The sequence below is a fragment of the Podarcis bocagei genome (genome assembly GCF_964188305.1).
Source record: "Podarcis bocagei genome assembly, chromosome: 1".
Classification (NCBI taxonomy): domain Eukaryota; kingdom Metazoa; phylum Chordata; class Lepidosauria; order Squamata; family Lacertidae; genus Podarcis; species Podarcis bocagei.
The window spans coordinates 79451590-79476812 of NC_138125.1; the positions used below are offsets into that span (position 1 = coordinate 79451590).

The 25223-nt window shown below is 42.9% G+C and overlaps 1 protein-coding gene and 1 long non-coding RNA gene across 7 annotated transcripts in view; one reads left to right on the forward strand and one right to left on the reverse strand.

Annotated features, from left to right (window-relative positions):
* TSPAN4 (tetraspanin 4) overlaps positions 1-25223 on the reverse strand; it is a 508885-nt gene that overhangs the window by 426175 nt on the left and 57487 nt on the right. Inside the window, exon 2 of one of the 6 annotated variants that reach the window (XM_081203210.1) lies at positions 20778-20831. The exons of the other annotated variants lie outside the window; for them this stretch is intronic. The gene's annotated coding sequence lies outside the window, so the exon portion shown is untranslated. The remainder of the gene's footprint in view (positions 1-20777; positions 20832-25223) is intronic. 6 annotated transcript variants of the gene reach the window in all.
* LOC308592239 lies at positions 10605-18053 on the forward strand. The gene is made up of 2 exons (XR_014010452.1): positions 10605-10733; positions 17681-18053. It is a non-coding gene; the product is annotated as an uncharacterized lncRNA (long non-coding RNA).

Here is a 25223-nt window from a genome sequence, read left to right on the forward strand (position 1 = left end):
ACCCTTCTCCTAGCATTAATCAATAAATTAATTAATAATAGCAGCAACATTGTAGGGCTTATGGGGGGATTTCCACCCCTCCTTTCTTTTCAAAATAGCACTGAAACAGCACCAGTGTGCCAAATAGTGCACCGCAAGTGTAGGTTGGGAGTGGAGGATCTAGTTTGAATTCCAGTTGGTTTTGAAGGACAGGCAAATAGTGGTCAGAATAGGTAACAGTGCTAGACCTCTCCACATACTAATCACACAAAAGATTATGCCGCCTTCAAGAAACCTGAGGCAAAGATATAGAAGAGGTAGCACAAAGCAGTGCAAACTGCTCCACCTTTTCCCAATTATCATAGGATCAGACACTTGTAGAGTTGGAGGGGCCCATGAGAATCATCCAGTCCAACCCCTGCAATGCAGAAATCTTTTGCCTGACATGGAGCTTGAACCCACAACCCTGAGATTAAAAGTCTCATGCTCTACCAACTGAGAAGGTGTTGCCTTGTCTGGAAGAAATACATCCAAGTTTAGTCCTCCATAGATACACTCTAGGAACATACAGGACAAAGCTCATTCTCCAAAGAGGAAGCACACTGGCAAAGTTCAGAGTGGCCAAAAGGTACCTGCTCTAGCCTGTGTCATCCCCAATTATACTGAAATGTCCTTCACACAACAGTATTCTTCTTGGAAGTATGTAGGATGCAGCAGATGTGAAGTCTGTCAGACTGAGCCACACATAATCGACACGCACTGGCAGATAACTGCCTAAGCCTAATTCTTCCACATGGCAGTAAATTCTGGCAGCACAAAAATATTCTGATGCCAACAGTGGTTTTGGTTTGAGTTTTGTAAAAACACAGTTGCAAGGGGTGGGCAGGCGGGTGGTGGTGGAAAAGGAGATTTCCCGAGTGAGCACAAGCTACAGTAAAGTAATTAGCCATCTTTAAGGTCAGGGATGACCTTACCAAAATACACACATGCACATACACTACAGAACTTGGTGTTGCATGACTATATGGGAGGAAATGACTATAGCTTTGCATATGATTTACTGTACAGCTGTAACTTGAGTTACAAACGCCTCAGGTTACAAACACTTCAGGTTACAAACTCCGCTAACCTGGAAGAATTACTTTGAGTTGAGAACTTTGCCCCAGGATGAGAACGGAAATCGTGTGCTGGCAGCGCAGTGGCAGCAAGAGGCCCCATTAGCAAAAGCATGCCTCTAGATAGGAACAGTTTCAGGTTAAGAATGGACCTCTGGAACAAATTAAGTTCGTAACTAGAGGTACCACTGTATTTCATTATTCTTATACCCTGCCCTTCCTCTCATAGGGATCACAGGGTGGCTTAAAACAAAAGCACAACAACTGAACAAGAGTTAAAAACAGCAGCTGAGTCTATAGAATCAGAGTCTAGCTGATAGATCTTGACCCTACAAAAGCTACTGCTGGGCTCAACACAACAGTAACTCAGGTCATACAGTTTCTCCTTAGTTACAAGACCCTGTGCATAGCATGGATCTGCCTCAAGCAGAGGTGGACAATCTTCTTGGCAAGTGTGCCACACAGAGTGCAGAATAGTTAACAGTGCCCCTTTAGCACTTGGAGCCCACCTGTGTCTTACTATGGTTTTCTTCCAGGCTACTGAGCTGAAGAGCAGATAGGAGCGCAGTACAGAAGAGGCAGCAAGCAGCATAGGCCTGACCTTCTGTTACAACTAGCCTCCAAAAAAAAGCTCCTGTGCCCTTCTCAAGGATCTGCTTTTCAAATTAGGGAAAGATTGTGCCATTCTTATTGCAAACACCACCAATGTGTCTGCTGTAAGAGAGATGCAATATTTAAACTGCTGCAGCTTTTGGCAAGCAGTCATCAAATAGAAGAAGCTGGTGGTAGTTAAGCACATTGGGCATCAGTACATAGGAACATAAGAAGAGATGGGTCAAGCTAGGCCAGCATCCTATTCTCGCAATGGCCAACCAGATGACTGCAAGCAGAGGCAGAGGACAACCAAAACAATCAGCCAGGTCAGTCTCAGCATCACCATCCTCTGCACCATGGGACCAAAGACAAGACGAAAATCCAGGCGCAAGCATCTTCCTCCTATCACTATCTGATATGCATTCTGGACAAGCCAAGCATTTATTTTTACTGTTGGCAGAAATATTTAAATTTCATTCTGACAAGGAGGATACAATACAGCAAGTGTCAGGAATGATATCACTAATGACCGGTACAAATTGCAATGGAAATTATTTCCCTTCAGATGCTTTCTCATTTGCAGGGTCTCAATAGACAGGCCTAACAACTATTTGCTTTATATGGCTATCAATCCTGTAAGTGATACCCCCACTTTTTTTCTGACAAGACTCAAGGTAGCTAATAACAAGAAGTTTGGGTTTATTTAAAAAAAAAAATGTTGTAAGAAAATACTGATAACAAAGAGGGGTCTGAAAGCAAAACAACTGGTAGGATACATTCTAGAGCCAATGAATTTAAATTTAATACTTGTTGCTCCTAATACTACCCTTTAGAAACAAAATCTGTTGAGTTTTTAGATGCATGCCATCAGGGTGTCTGATACATTAATTTGGGGCATGGGAGTGGGAAAGTCTCCTGTGCAACTGTCTGATAGGGCTGGGCGATATATCAATATATCATCCAACACCGGCTTGAAGTTCACATCGTGATAATTGTTTCATAATATCTGAGCTGGCAATATATCGCGAATCACAATGTGTGTAAGAGCTAGGCGTTATCTGGTTTCCATCAACGCACTAACTCACCAGCTAAATACTGCAATGATATCAGCAGCTAAACCTCACCATATCACCAGCTAAAACTTCAGCATATCACCACTTTTTGTTGCCACCGGAAGGCTTCACGGGCTGCCACCACTACTGCTGCCCCTCCCTGTCACCGCCGTGAGGCCTTGCAGACTGCCAGCGCTACTGCCGTAATTTCACGCCGCCTTGCAGGCTGCAACTTTTCAGTTGGAACTTGCTGGAACTCAGTTCTGACCCCTCTCAGGTGGGCACCATTGCCATTCTAAGAGAAGGAGGGAGGTGTTCATGGTGAGTTCTGGCACCTCTTTTTCTACAAAACTGGCTCTGGCTTTACTGATTCACAACACAGTCCTATACATGCCTACACTCAAGTAAGTCCCACTGTGTTTCAAAGAGGCTTCCTCCCAGTTAAGAGGATATAGGATTGCAACCTCAATAATTCAAGGGCCATAAATGACTTTAAAATAACCTCTTGTGGTACAGAATTGCTTTTCTGCCACGTCTAACAGCCATGCAATTCAAGTGATAGCCCCTGGAATTGTGGCTATTTAATCAATGAACACAGGTTTCCTTGTTCCTAGGAAGAGATTCCAGCTTGGTCAGTGTTTACCACAGAGAAACTAGCACCTAGAAACTCCTGCTGATGGATTGGCCTCACATGCGCTAACACTGAGTGGGTTCAGAATTTCTGAAGAGCACAAAATGTTGACATTCAAAAACATGTGTACTACAGATCATTATGTAAATATGTTACAGAAAAAGAAACACCCACAATTTAAAAGCACTTTGTAAAAGTAGCTTTAGAAGTGTATTTCATTAGTGTGCATACCAGTTTGGATGCTCACTATTATACATCTTTTAAAAACCACACATACCTGAAAGATAATGGCTGAGAGTGGAGGTGACCATCTTCCAAACAAGGCTGGGCATGTCTCCTAAGAGGACTGAGAAAGGCTGAAATCACAGGTGTAGCTCCTCATTATAATGATGTTTTTGAGGAGGGCAGCATCTGCAGTATGCTTCTCGGCTTCTTAAAAGGATAGCAGTCTCACATCCGATGGAATATTATTGCTCAACTGGATCAAAGTTATGCTGTTACTGTAGGAAGGACTAAGGTCCCCTATTGCCAATGTTTTTGTTTTGTTTTTAATAAATGCTAATGTGGGCTTATTGTTGTTCTTCCTTATTCTAAAAGAAGGAGAAGGCAAAAACCCAGGAATGATCTTTTAGAGCTCTGGCTCTGCACACACCAATGGTAAAATGTCCATATATAGAAAGTAATATATGCAGATATATGACATTTTCCCCTCTAAAAGAGCTGGGCAGCCTTAGGCTAAAACTAAAGTGATCTAAAACAACCACCCAGCCACTATATGCATTAGTGTTCCACACACATTTGCAAGAGAGACTGACACATTATACTTAAAACTTCCTGCAAAACCCACATTCTAGCTTATCTGCTGCCCAGGTCCTCAAGCCGCTTTTTGAAGAAAGCCTTTTTTCATTTTAGATGTCATTAAAACAGAGTGCTCAATTGGGTAATTACCCATCTTACTCTGAAAGGATGACCTTTAAAGAATGCCAAGTACACAATACTTCAAACCACTGCACATGCATCTTGAGCAAAACACTGTACGGACTTTTTCTGGCATTTTATCTTACTTTGTTAACTTAAGATCTAGAGAGCAGCAAAAATGCTTCAATAGAAGGAGGTTGTCAAAAACAGAGTTGTACTTTATTTATTTATTTAGTGTGCTTGGTATGTGTTTCTTAAGTCTCCAGAGGGATCACCCAGAGTGTTTTGCATGCTTTAAAGACAGAAGGTTGTATCAATGAAGCATGTGCAACGGGATGACCCCTCCCTTTCCACTCCCCATGCACCCCCCAATCTGTTTTCCCAGACTTCTGGAGCAGATTTTGTTTTCCAACCTTCTGGAGCAAATTTTGGGGAGGTATGGGGTGGGCAGGGGGGGAAGAAAACAGAAGGCAACAGGGGTGCCAACTTGAATAAAATATTGGGGGCAGGTAAGCTGCACCCATATAATCAACCACATGATGTGGCGCGCACACACCATTTGAATAGCAATGCCCATCAACTTGGGGAGGCAGCCCCCTCAAATTTTATTGGGGGCAGGCAAAGGGAGCTCAGCCCCTAGGAGTTAGTTCCCATGGAGGGGAAGTTCCATTATGCAAGTGGAAGTACTTGCACCAACAGGACAAATTCACTGGATACTTACCTACAACAAGCAAATAAATAAAACAACAGCAACGCAGAGTTGAAGGTTTATTCCATATTAAAAAGAGAGTTTAAATAACAACAAACAGATCTCTGATTGTCAGGAAGCGTGCCCACCACACCCCAATGGCTCTCATCCTACACACAGCCATGCCTGATGAATGCAGCCCCACTACCCTCCTCTTTCACCACTCTCTTGGGATATGGCTTATTCTCCAGCCCTGTTTGCTTCAGGCAGCTCTGTTGGCCTTTTCCACCACAGGCGCTGTGGAACAACCTGTGGGCCTGTGCATTTTCAAATGTGTTCAGGGACACAGGGTTGCCCTGTAAAAGCTCTGTGTGTATTTGGCTGTTCATTGGTCTAAAACTAAATTTACTACTCAGGGCCAGCAACATCTGGAGGGCACCAGGTTGGTGAAGGGGGATCTACTGAAAGATGAGAGCAACAAGGTCACTATTTTTATTTAATTCATTTTTATTCCATCTATTTCCTCCCACCCCCCTCATTGGAACATAAGGCAGCAGACAGATTTTTCAAGTGGTCTTCCATGCTGGCACTGTTCAGAACCAGACCTGCTTAGCACTGGCATGATGGCTGTCCCATGTGTCTTTGGGCCACATTCCACCCACCACCAAAGAATACTGCTGGCACCATATCGTTGGTTAAGGGAAGTAGTGATATATGCAAGCAAATATAGCTTATGTGCAGTTATTTTGACATTAGTTTTTACCACATTAAAATTAATTTTACTGTGCACCTCCACATCTTAAAGGAGTTGATAGTTTATAAATATTCTTATAAATAAAGTACATTGCAGGGGATTGCACTAGATGGCCCTTGGGCTACCTTCCAGCTACAATTCTATGATTCTAACTGAGGTAACAAGTGTTTATATCACCATGTACCACTGATGAAACTTGTACGAGGTTATGGAGCATTAAATCAGAGGATAAAATATACAGCAATTCTGGTGTATTGGTTCATATATCAGACAAGCAATGTATTATTATATATTGAAAACCACAGGGAGTGGAGAAACCCTGCATATCCCTGACACAGTGTTTGCTCGGTGAACAGGCGATCTAGATCAGTTTTATCCCATCATCTCAATGAAATAAATATATGAAAGAAGCTGGACAAAGGCAAGGCATTCAAGGGTGGAAGAAAGAAGAATGACAGCTCTGCTGTGAAACATTAAGCTGATAATCGCAACATACTGTCAAGCAATATTTCGGAAACGGACACACTACACAGACAACATTACTGAAGTTGCACTCTCAGGATACAAGAGAGAAGTAGCCAGTCATGCAATTCTTTTGGAGGGAGGAAGCATTCCATTATACATAATTACCAAAACATGACAAAAGGCTGGCAATTGGAAATATTGCTTTGAACATTTCAGTGACAGTAATGATATGAAAAGCTGCATGAGCACTGAAGATAATGGAGAAGCCAGTGTGTATACTGGATTTCCCACATGCATGAGGAGTCACTGAGATGAACCAAGCAGCAGGTTACATTAAACACATGGCTTGGCGATGGTTGCTTGTTTTTAGAACTGAAAATGGAAGCCACAGCAAGGCTCAACAGCGATTGTGCCTGGTAGCCAAGGCTAGTTCTATGCAGAGTAGACCCACTGATGGGCATGGCTAACTTGGTTTCATTGATTTCAATGGGTTTACTCTGAGTTTTACACAGTGACATTGTCACTGTGATCCTAAAGACTTCCCCCATCCCCGCCCAAGGATGGTACTTGGCATAGGAGGGAAGCTTCCACTGGAGCCAAAGGCAGTTTCTCTCCCACTGAGAATAACTGCTTGCAGGGAAAGGAGATATTTTCATCAGCACTACAGCATGTGGGGAAGGGTTGATCCCTCTGATCAAAGGTGGTGGCCCCAGTCTTGACCCTCACCTCCACCACCCTGGGACCTGCTATTTAAATTTTTAAAAACAATAATGAATCTCCCCAGTCGTGTGTGTGTGTGTGCACGCGTGCGCATGGAGAGGTCTGCATTAGAAGATAGGATTTACAGAGGAAATTTATGTTCAAGGCTTTAGCCAAACCTATAATGTAATATGATGCCTTATACAGAGTCAGACCATCAGTCCATCCGGCTCAGCATTGCCTACACTAACTGGCAGCAACTAGTGTATTACACTCCCTGGATATGGTGGGATTGAACCCGTAACCTACTACATGCAAAGCAGACCCTCCCCCACTGAGGTGTGGCCCTTCCCTAACCTGCCAGCAAGGAAACTCGCTTTGGCATGTGAAATATGTTGGGTGAATCAGAGCTCCTTCAGATGACCAATTCCCTGAGGACCCACCCTCATTAGCTTGCACAAAACTGGCACAGAAGTTAGATTGCATTCAGTCTTTACTGAGCATCCATTCTGATTTGTTTGCTGGGAGGTTATATACCTTTCCTCTCATCTTTTGTTTGTTCTAAGCTTCCCAATGTATTTCTCCATCACTTCCTTAACTATAAAAAGTTACTTTTTTTTAGCGAGTTTGTTGCACCAGAGCAACAGAACATTTTGATCTACTGTAATTGCACAAACCAGAAGTTCCCAGCATGCACTGAGGAAAGCTGGGTCCTGAGAGAAGTTCATAGAATAAAAAAGTTACCTGCCATCTGCCCCTGGCCCCCTATTCCAATCCCATATTGTTCAGGGTGGACTCCTGCCCCTTCTGAGAGGATTTTTTGGGAGTGTTGATCCAGTATACCTGAAGGAGCGTCTCCATCCCCATCGCTCTGCCTGGACACTGAGGTCCAGCGCCGAGGGCCTTCTGGCAGTTCCCTCACTGCGAGAAGTGAGGTTACAGGGAACCAGGAAGAGGGTCTTTTTGGTAGTGGCACCCACCCTGTGGAACGCCCTCCCACCGGATGTCAAAGAGAAAAACAACTACCAGACTTTTAGAAGACATCTGAAGGCAGCCCTGTTTAGGGAAGCTTTTAATGTTTAACAGACTATTGTATTTTAATATTTTGTTGGAAGCCACCCAGAGTGGCTGGGGAAACCCAGCCACATGGGCAGGGTATAAATTGTTGTTGTTGTTATATAACTGCAAGGTAAACAGCTGCTTCCATGGACTTACAATCCAAGACACATTTGTTTTCTCATTTATGTTTCAAAGACATGAGCAGGAATTGCTAACAAGAGTACTAGACCTTAAGATTATGAACCAATTCTAGTAATGAAGCTGTGCTTCAAAAATATTAGTAAAAATAATAAATCATTTTCCACAGAGCAACAGCTACAGGAAATTCAGTTTAAACAAAAATAAGCAATTGATTAAAAAAAACCCTCATTTAAATAGAAAACAATAATTCTGCACCATAAACCAACTGTCCTTTCATTTGTTTTTCCATTTATATCCCACCTTTATTCCAAGGAGTCCAGGGTGGCATATATATATTTCTCTCCTATCTCATTACAACAACCCTGTGAGGTAGGTCAGGCTGAAGGCAAGGGACTGGCCCAAAGTCATTCAATGAAATCAACAGCTGAGTGGGGATTTAAACCCTGGTCTCCCCAGATCCTAGTTTAGCACTCTAACCACACCACACTGGCATAAGTAAAAGTTACTTCAAATAAAATAACCATCTAAACAAGTGGAGGAAAGGGTGCGGCAAGGAATAGGAGATTCTGTAGTGTCTTACGCTTCATTTCTCCAGTTCCTGTCATTTTATACAAGTTGATTATTGCAATAAACTCTGGCTCGCAGCAGAGATCTAAACACAGAGGTCCCTACAGCAAGAGAGCACAGATGAATGTTGTAAATTTGTGGGAGATGGGGGTGGGTGTTGGTGGAATAAAGTAACTCTCGCTTGCAGCCATGTTATTTAATCCTATTCCAGTCTGTAACTGCTTGAAAACATGGTATCAGCTTGCAAAGGAATTTTCTTGATGGGGCGTATTAAGTGAATGTGTGAGCGTGGTGCAGCAAGATTCTACATTATGTAAGCTTTTGACTGCTTGTTTCTCTCTAAAAGGATCCAGTTTGCAAAAGAATGATTTGCAGTTTCGTATGTTATTCTCCCCGCCCCCCAAATCAGCCCACTCCTATACTCTGAGGGCCAATTTAAAAACAAAACACTTCCTGCAATTACTCCCACACTGCTCCAGAAACGTGTAGAGCTCCTGCTCTGTACAGTTCAGACTGTGCGCATGGCTGCATACTATGTCATCTGATCCAATCAATGCAGCCATGCTTAAGAGCCATGCAGCCTACTCTAACCACATGGGGTGGAAAATTTAAACGTTATCAAGTACTGTGGGAGCAGCCCAGAGACACAGTGGCAACCATATCGCTGGCAGAGGATGATTTAGGGGAGCAGGACCAGTTCACACGCACTGGGTGCTGAGCGGATAAGGCTCCGTACGGGGCACTGCAACAGTGATGAACAACTGAATGCGAGAGGCAGGGGGGCACTGAATTCTGGTGTCACATGGGGTGCAGCTGAAATTTTAAAGCCCAAACTCTGCCACTGCGACTGGTAAGGATTGCATCCAACACATGGAGCTCTACTACTATTACACAGGATCAGGCCTGAATGTTCAGAGCTTGAATCCCAACTCCATGGTCAGCACATCAGTGCTTATCTCTATGATGTGGCATGTAAGCGCCATGTAAGGGTACTGGCACAGTGCAAAGGGCCCCCACAATACATCAAAGTCCCCTTCGTGCTACCAGAAGGCACACACCATCAGCCTTAGAGAGTTGAATGACACTGTGCCCCTATAGGTAAAGGTAAAGGGACCCCTGACCATTAGGTCCAGTCGTGGCTGACTTTGGGGTTGCGGCGCTCATCTCGCTTTATTGGCTGAGGGAGCCGGCGTACAGCTTCCGGGTCATGTGGCCAGCATGACTAAGCCGCTTCTGGCGAACCAGAGCAGCACACAGAAACGCCGTTTACCTTCCCGCCAGAGCGGTACCTATTTATCTACTTGCACTTGACGTGCTTTTGAACTGCTAGGCTAGCAGGAGCAGGGACTGAGCAACGGGAGCTCACCCCGTCACGGGGATTCAAACCGCCAACCTTCTGATCGGCAAGTCCTAGGCTCTGTGGTTTAACCCACAGCGCCACCCGCGTTTTAAATAGCATTCGAAACATGACACCATTCTCTGTTGCTGCCAGCTTGAGCAATAAGAAGTGGGATACTGTTCTGGGGATTGTTGCCTCCCATAGAGAGTAAAGGGAGTCTGTTTCTGCATCATCAGCAGTCATGGTCATTCCAGCCAGGCCCTCCAATTTCAGTGTCACAGGAACACAGGAAGCTGCCTTATGTTGCACAGGAAGTCACACCATTTGTCCCTGTAGCCCAGTATTGCTGTCACGGACTGCAGTGGCTCTTCAGGGTTTCACACAGAGGCATTTTCCCAGCTTTACCTGGAGATGCCAAGGGCTGAACCTGGGGTGTTTTGCATGTAAAGCACGGGCTCTGCCACTGAGCTACTGCCCTTAGTAATGGCTTAGAACTCCAGGTCACTCTGTATACACACAAAGTTCATTCTCCTGATGTGAACAAAGGATTAACATTCTACAGGCAACATCCCGTCTGGAAGAGTGGAATATTCAAGTGGCAGCTTGCTGAAAGCACACTGTACTCTCATCTAGCCAGGCAACACTCCTAAATACAGCAGAGAGGGATAGGGAGAGGCGTGGGAACAAAGTCAATAGGATGGCGAGAAAAAAGGAAAGAAAGAATCCAAAAAGGTATTACTGTTATCATTGCTACATGGGCTCAAGGTGGGTGATATAAAAGTAAACACACAGTTCAATATAAAGCCATACCTGTACTATTAAAAGACCATAACACCCATCAAATGGTTCATAAAAAATCAATTCAATGTCAACGAGCTGGGTAAGCGAAAACGATTTGCAGCATTTCCTAAGATGTCAGTATACTTGGGCTCTAGTAGAGAACCTTCAGCAAAGAACTGCACAGTATTGAAGCCACTACAGAGAAACCTTTGCCACATATTTTCCCCACATCAAGATGGAAGCTGAAGGAAATCAGGGTCCCAGCATGCTGCGGAGATCAGGAAGGTTTAGAGTGAGGTCTGAGGTCTGCCTCAATCCTGTTTATGATCAGGGGATGAACTGAATTGCTGTGATCATACTAGATTGGCTCGAGATAAGTGAACACCGCTATGGATGTGTTAAAGACATTATGTAAAGACAGTAGCAGGTGCTGCAGGAGGCTACCTGCATCAGTCACCATGGTTGAATTGTGGCTATGACCCACAGCTCAAGCCAAAGAGTAGTCACAGAAGAAACAGTGGATCTTGTTCCACTGTTTTTCAAGGTCGCTGCTCTGCCCTAGTGCCCACAAGCATCCCCATGAAGTTGTCCAGCAACTTCAGTTAAATGACTGCTGCCTCCTAGCAACCCCAAGACCAAACTGCCTAAAAAAGCCTTCTGGCTAGGTTGGAAGTTTGGACTGGGAAGAGCTTCAACCCACTGGCAATATTACAGCAGAGCAAGAGCCAGTTTAGCACTTCCTCAGTCCCTATTTCTTGTCGTCATGACAACCAGAGGTTCCTTCCAAGGAGTAATAGACAAAGACAGAGTGATAAGCAGACTCAGCAATGAATTGCACTAGCTAAAGAGAAGAAGTCAACCTATTGTTTCCAGGCCACTTTATAATAACTATTCTGGTGAACAGAGAGCTTTCAAAGACAAAAGGCAATGCAACAGACTTGACCACACGATACGCTGGTCAACATATTATGAGTTTGGCAACTCAAAACATGCCCTGTCAGTCTAGTCTTCATAAACACTAAGCTAGAGACAGGTGTCAGACTTAGGTGTGACTTCCTTCTTGGCCAAGAACAATAGGAGGAGGCAGCAGGCCCTTTCCCCCCAAAAATGATTGGACAGAATACTACCTGACATTTTGCTTCGTATCCCTTATTTCAATAGGCTAAAGAAACAGGAAACTGGGGATATGGGGCAGATAATGGTAGGTGGGTAGCATAGCTAGTATCATGATTTTTGAACTCCCCCCCCCCCCCGCTACCCTGGGACAAATATAAATGAGAAGGAAACACAAGCTGCCCCATTCAGGTTGCAGTGGGGCCGTTAGTACTTCATGCTACGCGTTCACAGCCTGAAGACACAGCCCTTCTGCTTTCCTCAGCTCAGCAGATAAGCCCCCAAGAGCATTCCCATCTCCTCCACATCTTAAGACAGCGCAGCCAGCTTTTGGCTTCAGATGGCCTCAGCTCACTACTGAGACCAGGGGTCAGCAACCTTTTTCAGCCATGGACCGGTCCACCCTCCCTCAGACCATGTGGTGGGCTGGACTATATTGGGGGGGGGAGGAATGAACAAATTCCTATGCCCCACAAATAACCCAGAGATGCATTTTAAATAAAAGGACACATTCTGCTGATGTAAAAACACCAGGCAGGCCTCACAAATAACCCAGAGATGCATTTTAAATAAAAGGACACATTCTACTCATGTAAAAACATGCTGATTCCCAGACTGTCCGCGGGCCAGACTGAGAAGTGGATTGGGCTGCATCTGGCCCACGGCCCTTAGGTTGCCTACCCCTGACTGTGACTATATCTGCCCATAGCTAACCAGCAGAGCCTACTGGGAGCTGTCCATAGTTCTGACTCTGCCTTTGGTTTACCTTTGCCTAACTCAACCTGCCCAGAAAAAACTCTGTTGGACAGCTTCCAGTTTGCCTGTGAGCCCTAAGCCCAGCAGGATAGCTAGAAACAGTGAAACCCCTAGCCATTCAGGGTAGGTGACCATGCTAGGGAACAGAGACACATTCATATACCCTGGACTCAGCTATTTAAAGCTTTAGCAGTCAAACACAACAGATGGGTTGCATGCTACAATATCCTTTTAAATACAGCGCAACCAGAATTGTATATCATATCAGAACATATCATAGGTTTATAGAAAGGCATTAGGACCCTTGCCAGTTTGATATATGTTGGGGGTCAGGGAGTGAAGTGCCCTCCCTCTCTCACAGTCCCGATTTTCCCCACAGCTCAATACTTATTTCACTTCATCTCTTTTATGGGATGGAAACAGGATATTAGAAATGCTTGTCACTTATCTGACTTATTTCTTATGCAGGCTTAAAAAAAAAAAGTTTCATGAGTGTTATTAATCAAACTGAAGGAGGCCTGAAAACAAAACACGCATTAGTAACAGATTCCCCTGAGGACAACACAGCCAATAGTTGACTACAGCTGTGGCACAATACACTATCCACAAGAGAAGTGAAATAAGCTTTCCAACAATTGGTAGGCATAACAAGTGGAAAGGCCCAGACATCTATTGACCAAAACCTTCATCAAATGTCAGCAGAAGGATCCAGCTTTTTCTCAGGCAGTTGGAAAAATACATCAGAGAGAAGCAATTTCTTTGCTAAAAACCCAAGTTCTTCACACTGCTAGGGGTAGCCATATTTTCCCTTGCAACAAAAATGACTTGTGACACCTTAAAGGAGCAACATATTATGACATAAGCTTTCATGGACCAGAGTCCACTTCATCAAATGCGTGAACTGTCATGCTGAGTTGTAGGCAAAATGTGTCCCTTTTTAATGTTTAGAAAATTAATTAAAAGTCCTTCCCAACAACTCCCAAACTACAGATTTAGTCTTGCCATAACATCCCAATGACCATCAATATAGATTTTCCCAGGACAGTAAATATAACCTTATCCTCCATACAAATGCATCTTCTACTCAGAGTCAAAGCCTCTGAAAAACACGGATAAACTTTTTTTATTTCAGCCATTAGCAAGTTGCTATCCGAGCTATATTGCCTACCTTCTTATCACACCCATAAACCACAACAGCTCTAAACTCACAAATTCATTTACCACTAGACTTCTGCACAATCAATGTATAACAATATAAAAACCACAACTATGGTTACAACCAAGACTAATTCTATTGTTTGGTATTTGTTAGGATGGATGTGTATGCAGTTTTAATGAGTGGACTACTAAAATCCATTAGTTTGTCCAGCTAAGTTGTTTATAAAGGAGGTTTGAAGTGAATTGCCTTGTCATCCTCCTGTGAAGTTTCATATATCAATTCCTAAGTATAAATTTGTTTTTATGCGTAAGACACTACTGTTAACATTTTATTATTATTATTATTATTATTATTATTATTATTATTATTATTATTATTATTATTATTATTTAGCCCATTGATATTTAGAGCATTTGTATCCCACTCTTCAACCAAAAAGGCTTCCAGAGTGGCTTCTATATGATGAACTAGAACAAGAAAGTCTTTGCCCAGAGACCTATAATCTAAGGCAATACACGAAAAAGGAAAGGGACAAGGAGGAAAGAGGGGGAAAACCACACCCAGTTCTTAAGAGTTAAATACCAGCACTTCTAATGGCCACTTAGAAAGAAAGCAACATGCATAACAGCCTTGCTAAAAGATGAGAAGGTACAAGGGATAGTACACTGGTACCTCAGGTTACAGACCCTTCAGGTTACACACTCCACTAACCCAGAAATAGTATCTTGGGTTAGGCTTGCTTCAGGATGAGAACAGAAATTGTGCTCTGGTGGCGCAGCGGCAGCAGGAGACCCCATTAGCTAAAGTGGTGCTTCAGGTTAAGAACAGTTTCAGGTTAAGAACGGACCTCCGGAACGAATTAAGTACTTAACCCAAGGTACCACTGTATATGGGAGGAGAGACTCCTTCAGATAACCAAAACCAAGATCAACAACTGCACCTTGAATTGAGCTCAGAAACAAATTGTTAACTAGTTCAGTTGCTTTGGGATAGGTGTTACATGAGCCAGGCGCTACAATCAGTCCCAGATAGGATTCTGCCTGCTGCATTCTGGGCTAACAGTAGTTTCCAAACAGTCTTGGAAGGTTGCCCTACATTTCATACAATGTAGGAATCCAAATAAACATTAAGCATGGTGTGTGTAACATTGGGGCGATCTCAGTTTCTGAAGAAAGGGTCCTCTGGCATATAAAATGGACCTGGATAAAGGCACCCCTTGTGCATCCCGAAATTCAAGCAGCAACCACAGATCAATGGGCATCATAGGTTGCAAACTACATTCTTTAAGCTTTGAAGAATCTAGTTTGCAGCCTGGAATGCCTATTGATCCATGGTTGAATATCAGGTTTCATCAGTGGCAAAGTGTGCCTTTTTCAGCTTAAAGTTTAAGTGGGGGGGGGGGTGTCTCATCTTGTCAAGATCAGGCTGAACATCAATTCCCAGAAGAAAATTTATTGTAGTCCCAGCATTTTTAAGGTACAATACAGTGCTCTAATCAAAGGGTTGAGTTCAATAGGGCAAGGATCCCCATTTTTTTCCACCTAAGGAAATCTGCCAACAGACGGTTGTTGTTTTATACTACAGCATCCTCAATGTGTGTGTTACTTCACAAAGTACAAGCAGATAACGTCTTGCCACAAGAAACTTGCAATCTCAAATTTAATGCAAGGAAGGAGAGAAAACTTGTGACAGATCAAGAATATACATTCGCTTTTATTACACGTACATAAGACTAGGTTACAGTAGTTACCTTCTCACTATATAGAAGGATCTGGCAACTTCTGTTTCAGTGTATCTGAAGAAGTGTGCATGCACACGAAAGCTTATACCAAGAACTAACTTAGTTGGTCTTTAAGGTGCTACAGGAAGGAATTTTTTTATTTTGACTATGGCAGACCAACACGGCTACCTATCTGTAAGTAGAATATGGGGACTTGGGTGGCTGTGCCAAAACTGCCATGAAAATTATGGGTTTGAAAAAACAACAACAGGTTTCATCATCACAGAGGTATCCTGGAAATGTTATCTCTGCTTGACATCTACTGTCCAATACCCCACCGCTCTCCTCAACATTAATCTGGATTGTTTCAAAGACTGATGCCTGGAGATAGAGATAGAGATAGAGATAGAGATAGAGAGAGAGAGAGAGAGAGAGAGAGAGAGAGATAGAGATAGAGATAGATAGAGACATATAATTAAGACAATTTCCCCATCAGCACATGACCTTTAGTGAAATGTATCATTTTTCACACAATCATAGTTTTAAAGAAAAACACAGTTTAGTGTTTCAGGGGTTTTTCTCATGTCCACCTCAGAAAACCCTGAACTCCAATCCCACATTCTCAAAATGCAAATTGAGGAGCAACTATTACACAGGACATCTGTGATCAGGTCAGGTCTCTGTTTCATTAAAACACAGCACTCACTTACAGTTCTTTACGGCATTCTGTGCAGGTACACACACCGGTCTGCCCTGGGGAAGCTGTCAGGAGAGCACAGCCAGGGCCCTCCCCCTGACTTCCTGTCCCAGCACTTTCTAGGTCTTGTGCCCTTCCACTAAGTTCTGTTGCTCACAATGCAGTCTCCCAACTTAAAAAATAAAATAAAATCCTGAAATACAGCTGAGGGGAGATGATGCTAATTTGTTCAGCACAATAGCAGAGTGTGTGTACTTAAACCCTTTCCCTTGGGCAATCTTTCCAGTCACACAATTGCATGCACACACACACGGGCACATGGGCCAGGGGAGGGGAGGTTCATATATATGTAATTGTCCTCTGTTGGGCAAACAGCAGGTTGTGTTTCCACACACTATTTTATTTATTTATTTATGTAAGTTATATACTGCTTACGATAAAAAAGAATTTCTAAACAGTTTAAATAGCTTGCATAAAAAGTAGGAGGAAATCAGTATCAAATCTATATAAACAAACATTCAAATAAGATTTTTTTAAAGAGCTAACTAGAAACAGTAAAACTATATTACCATACAAATAAAACTGAGCAGTACACAAAAGCGGGTAGGGGAGAGGAAGACTTTAATTTAACAGAAATTCAGTTGTGCATTGTTTGGCCCAAAGTAGTTAAGGATGCCAAGAAGAATGCCTCTGCTTATTCCAGTTAACTGGAGAGCGAATTGGTCTCTAACATTCTAGAACATTAGCATGATCGGCTTGGAGGCTGATTAATCAGCTGGGATTTAAATTGCAGTTCTGAATATCAAATCATTCTCCAGGAAGATGGGGGGAAATTGCTACTGCAATTAGGCTTGCCATCTGGCCATCTCCATCCATTTGGATGGGACATGGTAATTCACATGTTTTGGAGCGTCAAAACCAACATAAAGGGGAAACGGGGGTGAACTGATGCTCTCTGAAAACCATGTTTATTCTTATGCAGGTTTGAGGGTTCTCTTTCCATGAGCTAGGTCCTAGAGTATCAAAGCAATCCAAGCAATCTATGGCTTAACAGGAACAAGAAGTGGGCTCTTGGGAGTCGACTCCTATGCATTCCTGCAGTGTGTAACAGGCTGTCGCTGGCAGAGAAATGCACACAAAGATCTTGGGATGTGGGTAATTTTTTTTCTACATAATATGAGTAGACTAAAATTTCAGCAGAAAACCCAGTGCCAGCACCACTGTCACCCTTGTAGTGCAGGAAAAGCACACAGAGCCCAAAGAGGAAGCAGAAAGAACATCCTCCTTTAGCTCTATGTACTTTTCCGGGGAGAAAAAGATAATCACCCTCACCACCTCATTATGGAAGGGGACAGGGAGTGGGGGGGATCTTTGAGGCTTTGTGGGTGTTAGGACAAGTTATCGAGGGCACCACATTGATGACCCCTGCTGTAATTTGTCTATGTTCACATCAGCTCAGAAATCATGCAGCAGCTCTTGGCTCAGAAGGATTCACAACGACAGAAAGCAAGGATCTTTCTCTAGAAAACTGCCCAAGGCCAGCCTGAATGTCTGCTAAGTTCCAAGATAAGAGCAAGCAGCCCATTTCTTTTGCATTTCTGCTGGGTAAGTCAGAAGCCACGCTGATGCCAGACCATGCATTTTTCCATCTCCCAGTGCAACGCATTAAGTTAAAATAACTTTTGTCCTAAACAAACAAATCAGCTTTCTCAGAGACTTTATTTGGAAACAGTTTACACCTGAAATTGCCTTGTTTGATTAGAGATCATGAAGATTTTCACCTACCACCTTCTGTTTGAACAATAAGACAGACATCCCTATAAACAACATCCTTGCCTGTTCATTCTCCTAGAGACTAAGATTAGATGCCAATTTAGATAAGAACATCAGAAGACTGACACTGTAATTTTGGCCTGCTGAGATATTTTACTACTTCTAAGGGATTACCTACTCTGCACTTCTCAATTCGGTTTTTAAAAGATAACTTAACGCCTTTGCCCTTTTTAAGTTCCTTCGCCTGTGTGCCATCTTGCACTTACTTGTCTGTTTCACAATGGAATAAGTTATCAGTCTCAGAAAGCCAGGCCCCAACAAGCTCATTCACAAAGGTGACCTCCACCAACAGAAAAAAAGGCAAAAAATGTAGCTGTGGGGGGAAACGTTGCTTCCTTCAGGCAACATATTTCAGAAGGAAAGCTTGTGTGATGCTAAATTCCAGTACTGTGCATATACAAAGGCTGATATATCCATTTCTTGCACTAGTACTGAAGAACTGGTTATTTAATACCAACAGTCCAATTATTGTCTCCCATTTCCAGGAATGACTTTCCCCCCTTTTTTTCTATCAGTATGCTGCTTTCCTTACTTAACCTTTAGCAAATATTTTGAGGATGACTTTAAAACCAATGTACAGTGGTACCTCAGGTTACAGACACTTCAGGTTACAGACTCCGCTAACCCAGAAATAGTACCTCGGGTTAAGAACTTTGCTTCAGATTGAGAACAGAAATCGTGCAGTGGTGCGGCGGCAACAGCAGGAGGCCCCAATAGCTAAAGTGGTACTTCAGGTTAAGAACAGTTTCAGAACAGACCTCCAGAACAAATTAAGTTCTTAACCCAAGGTACCACTGTATAGTTTGCACGAAGAACTGCCATTCTTGAGGCTTCATGGCTCTCCCCCACACTTGTAAGGGGGCTGGGTTGCATCTTGATTCTTGCCCATCGTCTTCTGTTACACACTGAACTTGGGGAAGCTCATTTGCTGCTATTAAGTTTATCAGTCTGTTATAGGGCATTCTTAAGCTACTTTCTAATATGTATTTCTCCAAAGGAACCAAAGCTCTTCCTTACTTTTAAATCATGTGATCAGACACAGGATGTGACTATAGAGTATCACAGAATTGTGGACTTGGAAGGGACCACAAAATTCATCTCATCCAACTTCCTGCAATCAGTGCTCTTTTTTATTATTTAGGAAAAATGGTGCTGGTACTCACCATGAAGTTGTGAGTGCCACTCTTTTAACATTTGGGATGGGGGAGGAGGAAGGTGCCAGTACTGCGCACCCTTGAGAACACCCAGAAAAAGAACTACCTGCAATTCAGGAATCTTTTGCCCAACATTGGGCTCAAACCCACAACCCTAAGATTAAGACTCTCATGCTCTACCAACTGAGCTACATCAAGAAAAATCAAGCCATAAAAGGCCAGAGCAGCAATTTATTTCTATCCCTGCCCTCTATAAAAACTGTCAATCCAGAGGGTAAATGTTGCTGATTATTTGGAGAGCTGCAGCTATTTTTATTATTATTTCTGGACTTATGTTCAGGCCACTGCACATTTGCAGAATACAGCAGTCTTAAATTTCCATCTCTCTTCCCCCCAAAAAAGCATTACAGGTTACCAGTGGGCAGCAAAGCACACAGGAATTGATCAAAACACCACAGAAAGGAATCCTATCACAATCACACAATGAAGGATGCAAGACCAAAGTTTTTGAATTTTGCCCCCAGGTACTATAAAAGCTCTGGATTGTATCCAATTGTGTCAGTAGGCTCATGGAAAGCTCTTTGATCCAGCAAAGGTTTCCATGAGCAGAAAGGGGAGGGAGAAGAAGCCATTTTTTTGCTGAGTCTCTCTTCTCTCTGCAGCCCCAAAATCTGCTTTACAGAACAGCAGGCTGCAATGATATGGAAAGTGGCACAGCGGGGTTGTGGGAGAAAAGAGAAATTGGCAAATATCACTTCCCTTCCCCTTCCATTCACAGAAATATCTGCTGAAGCAAAGAGCCTTGCACAAGCAGAGGGACACAAATGGATGCAACCTCGTATCTGGTTGCATGTGCCAACGTTTTAATAATTAAAAGTGCCCAATTAACATCTGGACTGCAGGTATACAATTTTACTTAAATGACCAGTTTGGCTCACAAACTCCATTTGAGCAAAGTCATGTACAGTCTCGGCAGGAATCCAGCTTCCACATAGAAATCAGAACAGCTGATGTCAACTCATGATGGCAGTCATGACATTGGGGACAAGAGCAAGCCTTTCCCAGAAAAACACACACTGGGAACCAAAATCAGAGCACAGCAGATAACAATGCTTGGGCCAGGGGGTCAGAGCTGCTCCACGCATATAGTCATTCCTTCAGGCAGCCAGTTTTGGGAAATTGGTGGAGTTGCCCTCCTTCCTTGACCATGTCAGTGGCCTTGGGGGTCTGATGAAAGAGCAACCACTTCCCCTGACCAGGCGCAGGAATGGAGAAGCTAATTATGTCCACATCTGAAGAACAGGGCTGCTGCTACCACACAGTTCTTCCCACAAGCATCTGGTGGGTTTCAATCAAGAACGGTTGGGGATGTGTTCCAAGCGTACAAAATAAAATAAAAAATGTGTCCCTATTTTTATCTATTAAATGCCAGAAGAGATTTTTTTATTGATTGACAGGCAACACATGAAATATCATAGCAAACACAGTATAGCATGATTAATCACAATCTGACTTTATTTTCCAATCTCATGCCAAGACAATAAAATAGAAAACCGTTACTCACCTTTGCCAGACCTTTTAGCAATGTCCTCCCACGTCACACTCCAGATAAGCATTTCTGAAATGGCACATGGAATGCAATTTTGCAGGAAAGTGCAGAAAACTGACCACCATCCTAAAGCAAGGTTGTTGACTTATGTTGCCTTTTTTTAAAATGACTGGCCTTGCTTCCATGCTTTCAGCAGCAGCCTCTGACACACAGAAATTAAGCTGTTACATTTCCCCCACCCCACCCCATTACTTTATTGCCGTGCCAGAAAAGGCAGCACCAGGGCCAGTGAAACCTATTAGCAATTCTGCCCCCTGAGTTTTCCTACGTGCCCTTTCTACCTCCCAGGGCAGCAGTTCTGACAAGTTACTTGCCCAGGAACAATCATTCCTCACCTGAGCAAGTGGTTTGACTGCAAAATTGAGAGAGTAGCCGGACTTTCACATTACTTTATTTTGCCATCTCATTTTGCATTTTTCCTTTAAGCACTGAATTTGGTGGGAAGGCAATTAGGGTATTTTAAGTACCTTGTACCAGAAAACATAGATTATTTCCCCTGATCTCAAATCTTTTGTCCCTTTTCTTTTTTTTAATTCACCTTTGCTTCAGGGCTCCATGCCTCATATTTCTTACCCTCGCAACTCATGCCTCGAGTCAGATGAGATACAATAAATCTTAAGAGTTTGATGAAATTTTAGATCATATCTTCATGTAATAGATTTTCCATGTAAGCAAGGATTTTCAGCAGATCTTTCAAGTGAAAATCCTTAAGCCAGGCAGTTTTAAAATGTTATTAAAATGAGAAATGTACCTCTGCAAGAGCTGAATGCAAGGGAAATAAAATTCATTTTTGTAGTGCATATAGATCTATCCGTTTTTTAAGAACTGCAGTAGAAACAACAGTTCCAAATACTAAACAGTAACCATGGCTGATAACATGTTTGTTGAATGAGACAAAACCTTTCTTCCTAGAATCCCTGATTGACATATGAGATAATGAACGGCTGATTAAAATGATAGTGGTTATTTTACACTTTTTATCTTGTGCATTATAGTAGAAACTCTCACAAGCTACCTGGCTAATTGGCACAACCTGCAGTCCTATTGATGCTTACTGAGAAACAATTTCCATCATCTTCACTGAGGCAGCTCTACATTAGGGGATGGGTGCAGATCAGCAGTACCGCATCTGCTTTAAATGCAGAAGGTCCCAGGAGAACCTGAGGATTAGGTATAACTGGGAATGTCCCCAGTCTGAAATCCTGGAGAGACACTTCTAGTCAGAGTATTAGGCTACATACCAGATATGCAAAAGCCAAAGTTTTATACGCACTCACCTCCATCCAGGGAAGCAAGAGGCACCATTGCAGTTCAAAGATACGTTACAGCAAAGCAAAAGCACTCAAGGAGAAAGGAAATCAGGGTGAACAAGACAAATGGCCTAGACAGAATCCCCAAGAGCCAGACAGAGGGGTCTGAAGGAGCACATTTGCCCCCCACCCCAGTCGAAACAAAGATACTTTCTGCTTTCAAAGCAATGATTCTTCTCATAATTGTCTACCTTCTCCCACCTACTTTAGACACAGAAGTAAAAACAAAAAAGACATTTTAAAACAGGAGCAAAAACATCAAAGTGCATACCAGATTACAATCAACAGTCTGAAGAACATTACAAAGCACCTCGAGTCTTGTTTTCATAACACTATTATGAGTTTGGGGTGCTAAACTGGGTGCCAGATCCTTCTAATCCCTGGATACAGCAAGTGTTAGAATTTAATTATTGGAATAGCCAAGCTAGCCTCTTGGTGAGGTGATCACCTGGGTGATGAGCCATTAAGGGGGATTAAGGGGCTCAGTATAAGACAGCAAATGGGTGGGGGCCCCTCCCTCAACAGAAAAAGCCAGAGTCTGGAGTAGAGTTTTTTGCAGTGATGTAACCTAGAAGTAAAGCAGCAAACTGGAGAGAGAGTCATAGCAGCCCTTGAGAGCAGTATTTAATTTCTGCTTGAATCCAAGGCAGCGGCTATGGGAAAAACCATACACCTTTGGGGTGTTGATGCTGTGAACCCCTCTATCGTAGGCTCAGGTTGTATATGTGTAAATATATCATGAAGACACCACAGTCTCCACTGTGCCTCTTTCCTAAAAAGGAAACACGATCCCTGGGTAAGCATCTGGAACCCCTGGAATCTCACACCACTTGGAGATTGGTGTGGTGTGCAAGAACATCAACAGTGTTAAGGGCCCACAGCCAAAACACAGCAAAGACAGCATTTGCATTGCTTTGAACAGAAAGTAAAGTGTGATGTGTTGGCTTTCTTAAATCAATTCCTCAGACCACTACCCAGGTAAAATTGCCAACAAGAAAGGAAGAAAAACAAATGGGAGCAAAAGTAACTCTTTTTCCTTTCACAGGTTCATCTTCTATTCAACAGATATTTCAGCAAAAGATCACCTGCAAATTTACAGATGCCCCCACAAAATTGATAAATCCCCCTTTTAACCCATAACCTTTACACCACAATCAAAATCACAAGCTACTGCTGCACAAGACTCAGCTACTGAAGTTAGAATCTGGAAGCGTCTTATGGAGTAGGACTTCCCAGATCAACCATATTGAGTTAATGTTTAAGCAGGTAAAAAGGCATCCTAACCAACCAGATCACCTCCAGGTACTATGTCAGTATCTGGTCTTGCCTAGCATATTTACTCAAAATGAGGATAGTCTTCCAAAAAAGATCTACTAACCACACTCACAGATAATTTCCTGTTCTGGAAACTGTGTGTTCCATCATGCCTGAGTGAATACACCCAGAGAGAGTCACACACAGGCACTCAAGCATACAGGCAAGCTTGAAACCTGTCTCAGCGCAGAGCATTCAGAGAACATGCAGTCAAGTTGTTCTTCAAGTTCAATGGGCAACCACTGTTCTAAGCTCTAGGCTGGTAAGTCACATTTGTGGGAAGGGTTCTGGCCTCTCCCCTTTATGATAATTTCTGCCAAGTCTCAATTCACAGCCTGTGGAGTTTTCTGTCTGGCAAGGAAGTTGGGCAACTCCAACAGCCATTTCCCAGACAGTTTTAAATGTTGTATTTTAAGTTGTTGTAACTGGAACTCCCTGGAACTTAGAGTGAAGGGCAGGAAATAAATAAAACAATAAATAAATAAAATAATAACAAATCATAATAAATGATGCAGTAGCCTCACTTTCCAACGTGCAAAAAAGAGGTAACAACATTTTCCCTATCACTGGCCGCTCAGAGTCACCTGCCAATCACCTGGGTCAAGAGCCCTTAAAAGTGGAATGTTGCCATCTTTGTTTTGTCCCTCACTATCCCTTATTATTCATCTGACCGTCCTGGATGCTACTCATGAGGAGACCCAAAGCCAATTTATAAGTAGTTGCCTAAGGATAGATAAACATTTCAAGCCTGTTGCCTTTCATGCGCCATTCTGCTTTTCATATTGACTCTCTTAAACCTTATTCTTAATAAAACTCTCTTAAAACTGGCTGCTAGGATTTGATGTGTGTTCTTCCCACTCTGTCTAGATCCCTTTGCTACACATTCATGTCTAGCGAGAACTGGAGGAAACCAGAGTACCCTGCTCCTTGGGCTGAATCCTTCCTCATCTCTCTAACCAACATTAATTACTTAATTACTTATAGCCTTGAGAGTTGCCCTCAGAGGAAAAAGAAGGACTGGTGGCAGCATTCCTCACTTTTAGACAGGGGAGGTACTTCTGTTCCAAGAAAGCTCTCAGGCTCCCTGAAGTTCAGAGAACACTCTCAATATCTTCATTGGGGGCTGACCGGGCTTCCTACTCAAAGCATTAAAACTTAACACACACAAAAATAAAACCCTTAATTCATTCCTGGTTCTTATGCAACACTTTATGACTAAGAATATTAACATAATATAAACTCTAATTCAGCAAGAAGTTTAAGCTCAGGTTTATTACAGGTTTGTGATCCTTTTCTTTCAGAATTGCTGGTCTCATGGGGACTGAAGGGAAGGAGCCTTGGCAGGCCACAGGGCGCTGCATATGTGAATGGCCTTGCGGAAGTAATTCACAAGTCAAGGCAGAGCACATACAAGAATCAAACAGAGCTTTAGTTAATTAATTGATTAATTAATTAACAAAACACCCTCCAATGCTTACAACTGTGAAGACAGCTTTGGAACTGTGTGAGAAACAACATCACTGCCAGGTAGTTAGCTTCTTTTAGTAGCATTATTGAAAGCTTTTAAACTGGACTCTGTTCTCAGGAAGGAAGGAAGGCCCATCCCACAAGGAGTCCGCTGTCGGTTGACTCACCGGCCATTGCCCACTCTCCGCTTAATCAACAGCCATTGTTCACTCCCTATTCCCAGGGGACTAAACCAAATTTCAGCCACAGCTCCTGACCTCATTGGCTTCTTACAGCCTCTGGGAAGAACTAGCCAGGCATTTAGAGCAAC